The sequence below is a fragment of the Triticum dicoccoides genome, chromosome 3A (assembly GCF_002162155.2).
Source record: "Triticum dicoccoides isolate Atlit2015 ecotype Zavitan chromosome 3A, WEW_v2.0, whole genome shotgun sequence".
Lineage (NCBI taxonomy): Eukaryota > Viridiplantae > Streptophyta > Magnoliopsida > Poales > Poaceae > Triticum > Triticum dicoccoides.
In genome coordinates this window covers 1,773,265-1,781,859 of record NC_041384.1, presented here as the reverse complement: position 1 = coordinate 1,781,859, position 8,595 = coordinate 1,773,265, and the positions used below count along the sequence as shown (strand labels likewise).

Below are 8,595 nucleotides of genomic sequence, written 5' to 3'. Positions count from 1 at the left end.
TTTCAATGTCAGGCCAAAGTCTTGATGTTCAAGGTATTTGTTCCTTTCCAAATTAGTTTATTCTCAACGTGCAAGTGCAAAATATATGTAGTCTGAAAAGGGCCTTGTGCATTCACGAGGTCTAATTTTTTTAATCTGGCCGGAACGACTAGCTAACTAAGGAACAATATTTGTATGTCATGGCGTAATTACGGCTGTTTAGTTAAATTATTATTGTTAAGTCACGCTACTCTTTTGGTCTGAGATACATATTGCAGAACTCATGGATTTGTTCACGCATCTCCACCATGCAATTACAGATCCAAACATTTTCCATAATCTAGATATCGAGCAATTAGTACACATATGAATTCCAAAATTTTGTTTCCCAAAAAAGTTCTCTATTGGTTGGAGAGGGTGCATGCACTTACTAGTTAAAGTGTTTCCATCCCTAATCGGTCAGTTAATGAACAGACAAGATATACCATTTGTGGGATGTTTATTTATACAATTAAGTGGTTCTTTTTCCTTTTTACACAAATCGACTTACTATCATACCGATGCTCCCGGTCGTTCGGAAATTCTTGAAACATCTATGCTAATTCTAGTGCTTTAAGGCCTGCACAATAACAAGAGAAAAATTTATGAAATTAGGTAACTTATTTTATGCAAATTACAGTACTTTATAGATGGAAACCAATCCTCCATCACATAATGCATTTTTTTCTAGACGCGTCTAACTAAATTTAGCACATACATTCTGGCCACAAGAGTGGGGAAAAAAGTAAACATGGAAATCAATGAAGACGTGTATGTCACGTTGTGTACATCCAAGGTTGTTTTCAAACTCCTGGGCTATAACTACCGCGCTTCTTTTGTTTCTTTCTATCGTTCTATAGCCCAGGAAAATGATTGGAGAGGAATCTATAGTTCTGCAGTTCCACATATGCACAAGGGCACTCTTATATTTTCTTTTGTGCCTTTTACTTCTATATATGTCGTTAATCCAATTTAATGTTACATTAGAAACTAACATTGCCTGTCAGGTAAGTATGAACACATATTTTTAATAATGCTTTCACTCCAAGGTTCCAAAAAGGAAATAATAATAATATTTTGACACAAGAAACAGTTTATTCAGAAAATAATTCTTTTAATGATACAATTTTCATGCTCCATAAACTACATTTTATTGGTATAATTATTTTTTTGTTGAAATCTTAATCCTAGGACTCACGTGCTCATTACATTTTACAACGTATGTACGTACCCGGGAGTGTATAGTGTAGAATATTCTGTGGCTAGCAGCAGAGTGATTAGCGTTGATGATGACAGCCCCTTCTTCCTCAAGAATGGTAATCACCTCATGGAGCTTGATAGGCCTCTCTGTGCTGCATATCAGTCTCACCTCCATGCTTGCATCGCCGGGTTGCCGCACCTCCACTACTAGTGGCGATGCCTCCAATTTTGTTCCTCCTTCTGGTGACCCTGCGCCGCCGCTCGTGGTTGCAGTGATAATGGGCGTCGCGATGCCACTAACTCCCAGTACGGTAGCCATGGCTTGTATTCTTGTGTTGTAGCTTCTCAACCTGCTCTTTGAGCTTCTTGATGTATGATGCCGCCACATCCAGGCTTCCTAACTGGGTCATTGTATCCTATATACGCATTAAAGGCACAACAATATTAACAGAATAGGGAGTTATTTTTTTATTGTATGACGTGATTTCCTTGGCTGATAGCTATTGGTTTTACAGATAACGGAAGAGATGTATTTTAGTCCAGTCTATTTATGGTGATGGACACAATTACACATAACAAACCTTTTGGATTTGAACGTTTATTATTCATATTATGTCGAGTAAAAACCACCGTTTTAAACAACGTGCGCTATAGCGTTTAGAGGGGCATCGTGCTAAGCCGCTTAGCATCAATTAGCATGCTATAGCACCAGTTTAGTGCACTAACGCTTCTGGCACTATTTTCCATAACCCACTATTTGAAAACTTTGCGTAAAACCAATTGTGGATTTTCTTTAATCCACGGTCTGTTTATACTTTGCACTTGTTTTCAGCCGTACCTCAGACATGCCATGAGCTTCAAAAGTAGTACCTAAAGTGAAAATAAATCTCCAACAAACACAGTTAATTGCCATTCGGCACTTAAATATTTGTAATATATAAACTCATCATTTTCTGGACAGGATGAGATGACAGTATAAACATGGAGAATTGGAGAGAAACAACTAGCTAGCTATCACACCGTTCAGTTATATGCAATGAGCGAACAATCTCATTTGAAGAGAGAAGCGTTTTCTTGATTAGTTCTTAGTTCTTACAGCGTGGGGGGAGTGTTCTTTTGGGATGAGGGACGCGAGCTTCTCGCAGAGCGCCTTCATGTGCTGCCTCCTCTTCTTCTCCGACTCCTTCTTCTCCACCGGTACCGGCCTGCCGCCCCTCGCCCCGGTCCTCTTTCCGCCCCTCCCCGGCTTAGCCTTCACCTCCATCTACCTTAGCAGGGAGAGACCGATCAGCAGCCGCGGTCTTAATACTCTAGATCGAATTGTAAACGTAATGAGGAAGAGAATACCGAAGTGCAGGCAGCTGCTAGCCTCATGCCGGCAGCTAGGCAGGATGCGATGGAGGAGGAAGAACGAGTACATGGTAAGGGCTGGCCGGCCCGAAGGGGATTTGAGGATATATGCTAGGCCTATGGGAGTATGGGAAATATGCCAGGTATATATTGTTTTGAAAAATGTGTCTACATTTTTTTTAAATGGAGAAGGACCCCCCGGAACTCCGCCTATGTTGTCTCAACATAGCCGGTCCCAAGCCCGGGTAAAGGAGGAGGGTTGTGATAGGCTTGGCGAGCCAACGTAAAAACTCAGCCACTCTTATGAAAAAAAAAACAATGTTGCAGGAGGATGGGGGTATTGATGAAGATGTGAACCATCGAATCAAAGCCGGATGGATGAAGTGGCGCCAAGCTTCTGGCATTCTCTGTGACAAGAGAGTGCCACAAAAGCTAAAAGGCAAGTTCTACAGGACGGCGGTTCGACCCGCAATGTTGTATGGCGCGGAGTGTTGGCCGACTAAAAGGCGACATGTTCAACAGTTAGGTGTGGCGGAGATGCGTATGTTGAGATGGATGTGTGGCCACACGAGGAAGGATCGAGTCCGGAATGATTATATATGAGATAGAGTTGGGGTAGCACCAATTGAGGAGAAGCTTGTCCAACATCGTTTGAGATGGTTTGGGCATATTCAGCGCAGGCCTCCAGAAGCTCCAGTGCATAGCGGACGGCTAAAGCGTGCGGAGAATGTCAAGAGAGGGCGGGGTCGACCGATTTTGACATGGGAGGAGTCCGTTAAGAGAGACCTGAAGGATTGGAGTATCGACAAAGAGCTAGCTATGGACAGGGGTGCGTGGAAGCTTGCTATCCATGTGGCAGAGCCATGAGTTGGTTGCGAGATCTTATGGGTTTCACCTCTAGCCTACCCCAACTTGTTTGGGACTAAAGGCTTTGTTGTTGTTGTTGTGGAGAAGGACCCCCGGCCTCTGCATCTGGACGATGCATGCAGCCATTTTATTAATTATTCATATAGGACCTTAAAAAGTCATACAACAGTAAGACTAAAGCCATCGTCTAGGCAACATCTGGCGCTACTCCTATCCAGTTGATGTAGGAATACTGATAGTCTGGGTCTAATACCAAACAGACCTCGCAACCAAACCTAACATCTATGACCTGAGGTCCCAACCAGAATGTCTGCCGGGTATGGGGCACCCACCAGTCCGGCGCCTTCTTCAACCCGGACGCCTGCCGGGTATGAGGCCGCCGCAGCCACCTGCCACCAATCCATCTCCAGAGCTGTACTATTGCATCTACCGTGCCAGGTCCCTCTGCCATAGACGCCAACACGACGCCAGACAGCGTCGTCCTCCTGCGCGAGTCCATGGGAGTATGGGGAGAACGGCCTGCGCTGTCGTTGATGTCACACTCGCCGTCGGGCGCCCGCTGCTCCTTGCTGCCGGTGCACCGCCGATCCATGAGCCGCCACCGCCGACAGGAGATCGCCACCACCGCGCGAGGGGGAGGGCGCCGCCGCCGCCATCACTGGCCAGGCAACGCCGGCGTGGCCTCGGGCGGCGGCAGGAGGAGGGAGAGATGAGCGGAGGCCTAGGGCCGGCGCGGTAGATCGCCCCCCGTATCGCCAGGGGCTGGCGACGCGGGGGTAGGGAGTTTCTTCAAAAAATTGGGGGAGAATTTCACTTCCCCGGCCTCTGCACCAACTTGGGATGCATATGGCCATTTTAGTATGAGTACCAAGATAAACATGGTCCTCAGAATTTTTTAAATGAGTACCAAGATATTTTTTGATGAGTGATTCCACCACACACCAAACTTGATCCTCAATAAATAGGGGAAAACCCCTCACTGGTAGAAAAAGGGCCTATAGTCCCGGTTCGTAAGGGCCTTTAGTCCCGGTTCCTGAACCGGGACTAAAGTGTCGGTACTAATGCCCCGACCCTTTAGTCCCGGTTCCTGAACCGGGACTAAAGTGTCGGTACTAATGCCCCGACCCTTTAGTCCCGGTTCAATCCAGAACCGGGACTGATGGGCCTCCACGTGGGCAGTGCGCAAAGCCCAGACAGGAGACCCTTTGGTCCCGGTTGGTGGCACCAACCGGGACCAATAGGCATCCACGCGTCAGCATTTCTGTGGCTGGGGTTTTTGTTTTTTGTTTTGAAAGGGGGGGGGGGTTTGGGGGTTTTGGATGGTTAATTTAGGTGTTTCATATATTGTGTTAGCTAGCTATAATTAATAGAGAGAAGTGTCCTCTTTTATGTCCGTGCTTGGTCGACGCTACGTACTATACATACGTATAGAGAGGACTAGACACGCTGGCTAGCTAGTAAGCAAACGAAGGAAACAGAAGATCGTCATGAACATATATGCATACAGAGAGAAGTGATATCGACCACCTCTCCTTCTCCGAGAGATTGGTCGAACAACAAGTTCTCGTATATCTATCTGACACTACCGGCTACATATATACAATAATTATCTCTTACAAATATAATCATACGGACTCAGGGTCCACATAGAATTCTCCGTTTTCAGGGATCACGTGGTCAAGAAAGAATGCCGCCAATTCCTCTTGAATTGCTCGCATGCGAGCTGGTGCTAGGAGTTCATCCCGCTTCTGAAACATCTAATTTAAAGAAGGGGGTCAATACACACACATATATATATATATATATATATATATGAATGAATGAAACTCAACACAAATGATGGTAATAAAATAAAATTGTGAATATTGTTATTTACGCACTTCATATTGTTTGTCGGAGTAGCCCCGCTCACAGGTCGTGTGGCGGATGGACTCGCAAATGTAGTATCCACAGAAATCATTCCCTTGTTCCTGCCACAATCACTTTACAAGAAATAGAGGTTAATCAAACTGATAAGCAAGAATGCTAAATGGTATTGATGAAACTAGCGCTTGAATCACTAGGAGATGCGCGGAACATGCTACTATAGTACTTACTTTCGGGTGTCTAAATTCCAGCTCCTTCGGCAGTCCCGGAACTGTTTTGGTGAATTTTCTCCAAACCCTGCCGGACAAAGAAAACAATTACTTGATATCAGGAAATGAACAAAGTTGCTGATATGGTGGATAATGATCAATTTAACTTACTTCTTGAGGATTTCAGTCATGTCCGCATACTCCTGGGGATCTTTTCGTTTAGAGTCCAAGACGGTTACTACTCCCTGCTCAAGCCTAATCTCTAGGAGAATATAGTGGAAACTGCACACGCATGCATAACTCATCAATTACATTACTATAACCTTGACTAATATATAAGGGAAACCGAATACGCACAAGACAGTAACACTCACTTGAAGTTGTAAGGAAAGAGTATTATATCTTTGTTTTGATTTATTACCAACGATCGTAGCAAGCTGGCCTCGGTCTCTGCGGCATGAAATTTAACCTGAGTTGCATCTATGAGATATGTGTTAATGAACCCAATATCACCGACTTGTCTTTTCTTCAATTCAGCGATCTTCAATCTGCATAATATAGTGAGGATGATTATAAATACATGCAATGAAAGAGCTAAGCTATATAGAGAAACTTAATGACAGAAGTAGTACTACTTACAGACAGTAGCAGGCGACCGTTGTTTTATCGAGGGCCAATTGGTTGAAAAACTGATAGAACTCCTCAAATGAAACATGCAACAGATCAATTCCAACGAGGTCATGCTCCTTTTTAACTTTCACATACAAAGTAATCCTCCCCCCAGAGTCTCTGCAGATTTTCAAGTACCAATCATGCAATCTTCGCATCATCGTTGATAAAGATCTTTCATCTTTGACGAGAGGCTTCCCGTACTCGTATCTTTGATCTGCAACTCCATGGGTTCATAATGTACTTCGTCGAGCAGGTAATCTGCAAGATTGCTATAACCGGGCACCATCCTCGGATCATTAGCGACGTTGTGGCTAGGCACCTTGAGCGGGGGGCACGATTGCTTCGCTTGTTCGCCGAGCTGGGCAATTTGTTTCCTAGCTCGTCGTTCTTTCAGCCTTTGATCACTGACAGTACTTCCCGACCGCTCCGCTTCGGCAAATTCCTTTCCAATAATGCGGTCATAGTTTCCTTTCGGCGGAGACTTCGGTGGTTTTGTCAGGGCAGCCAGAGTGCGCTTCACTTTCACCCGATCTACCTTCTCCTCCGGAGGTGAATGTTTCTTTGCTTTCACCCGTTTAAAGAAGCTCCTCACTTCTTCTCGCGCGATCTCGGCGTTCTCCTCCTGGGTCCTCTCGTATGGTAACTTCTCTGGAGTCTTCAGAGAAGGACCGAATCTGTATGTCCTCCCGCCTCTGGTTGTACTGCTAGACGCCGACCGAGCAGACAGAGCGGTTGTCTTCTTTACTTGCTTAAGAGGAGGAGGAGAAGGACTACGACGCGCCGGAGCAGCTGGAGCGGCGGCAGGTCTCTTCCGCCCTTGCTGACGAGGCGGAGAAGGAGGAGGCTGGCTGCTCGGGCGCGTCGGCGCAGGCGGAGTGCCGCCACGCGCCGGAGAAGGAGCCGACCGAGGGCCCTTATCGTCACTCACCGGAGGAGGAGGTGGAGTGCCCTGACTCGCCGGAGGAGGAGGAGGAGGCGGAGGCGTCCAGTTCGGAAGGTTGATGAGCTCCTTCCGCCATAGGCATGGAGTCTTCAGAGCAGACCCCAGCCGAGTCTCCCCTTCACCGGTAGGGTGGTCAAGCTGGAGGTCCTCAAATCCCTCCGTTATCTCATCCACCATCACCCTAGCATATCCTTCTGGAATCGGCCGGCAGTGAAAAGTTGCGCCGGGTTCAGTAGGATAAACAGAGCCAACAGCCGTCTTGACCTTCAAATTCATCCATTGCGTCATAAGGTGGCAATTTTGAGACTCTGTGATAGCATCCACGGGATAGCTGGCAGGAGCCGTCAAGGCATGCTCCGGCTGAAGCAGCTCGGTGGAAGCCACGCTGCTTCTGCGCTGAGATGGCGGGGTAGCTTCGGGGGAGGCTTCGGCAGTACGTTTGTTGCAATTTGCTTCTCGTTCCTCTATCGCGTCTACCCTTGCTTGCAGCGCCTACATTTGGGTCTGCTGCACTTTTTTCCTCCTCTCATGAGATTTGTAACCGCCTGCGTTTGGAAACCCAACCTTTCACGGAATGGAGCCAGGCGTGCCTCGTGTCCGTCCAGGGTGCTCAGGATTCTCGAGGGCCATTGTGAGCTCGCCGTTCTCTCTGTCTGGAAAGAACATCCCTTCCTGCGCTGCTTCGATATACTGCTTAAGCTTACTAATTGGTATGTCCATTTGATCGTTCGTCCAAATGCACTTCCCTGTTACAGGGTCCAAGGTTCCGCCAGCCCCGAAGAACCAAGTCCGACAACGGTCTGGCCAGTTAATTGTCTCTGGTTCGATCCCCATGAGGGGGAGAAGATCGAAGAAAAAAAAAGAAGAAAAAAAGAGGAGAAGAAGAAAGGAATAGAGGAGAAGAAGAAAAAATAGAATTTTTTTTCTATTTTTTCTTCTTCTCCTTTTTCTATTTTTTCTTCTTCTCCTCTATTCCTTTCTTCTTCTCCTCTTCTTCTCCTTTTTCCTCTTCTTTTTTTCTCCTCTTCTTCCCTACCCTCGCCCCCTCGAACACTTGGCGACCCTCGACCCTCTACCCTAGCTAGTTCCCGACCCTCGCCCCCTCGATCCCTCGAACACTCGGTAACCCTCGACCCTCGGCGACCCCCTCCCCCCATCATGTCGAAGTTATCGGGGAGGGGGTATATCGACCCCCCTCATGTCGAAGTTATTTGGTACACACATATACATACATACACATATACACTACACACATGCATACATACACATACATACACATACATATACATATTTGCATGCACACACATATACACTGCACACACATACACATACATACACATATATATACACTACACACATGCATACATATATGGGCAGAGCACGGCGGGCAGCGGCGTCGGGGCGCGGCAAGAGCACGGCGGGCGGCGGCGTCGGGGCGCGGCAAGAGAGCACGGCTGGCGGCGGTGGCAG

The 8,595-nt window shown here is 46.8% G+C and overlaps 1 pseudogene; it reads right to left on the bottom strand.

Annotated features, from left to right (window-relative positions):
* Nucleotides 1–583: 583 nt before the first annotated feature.
* Nucleotides 584–2,482, bottom strand: LOC119270825 (annotated as a pseudogene).
* Between the last annotated feature and the right edge of the window lie 6,113 nt (nucleotides 2,483–8,595).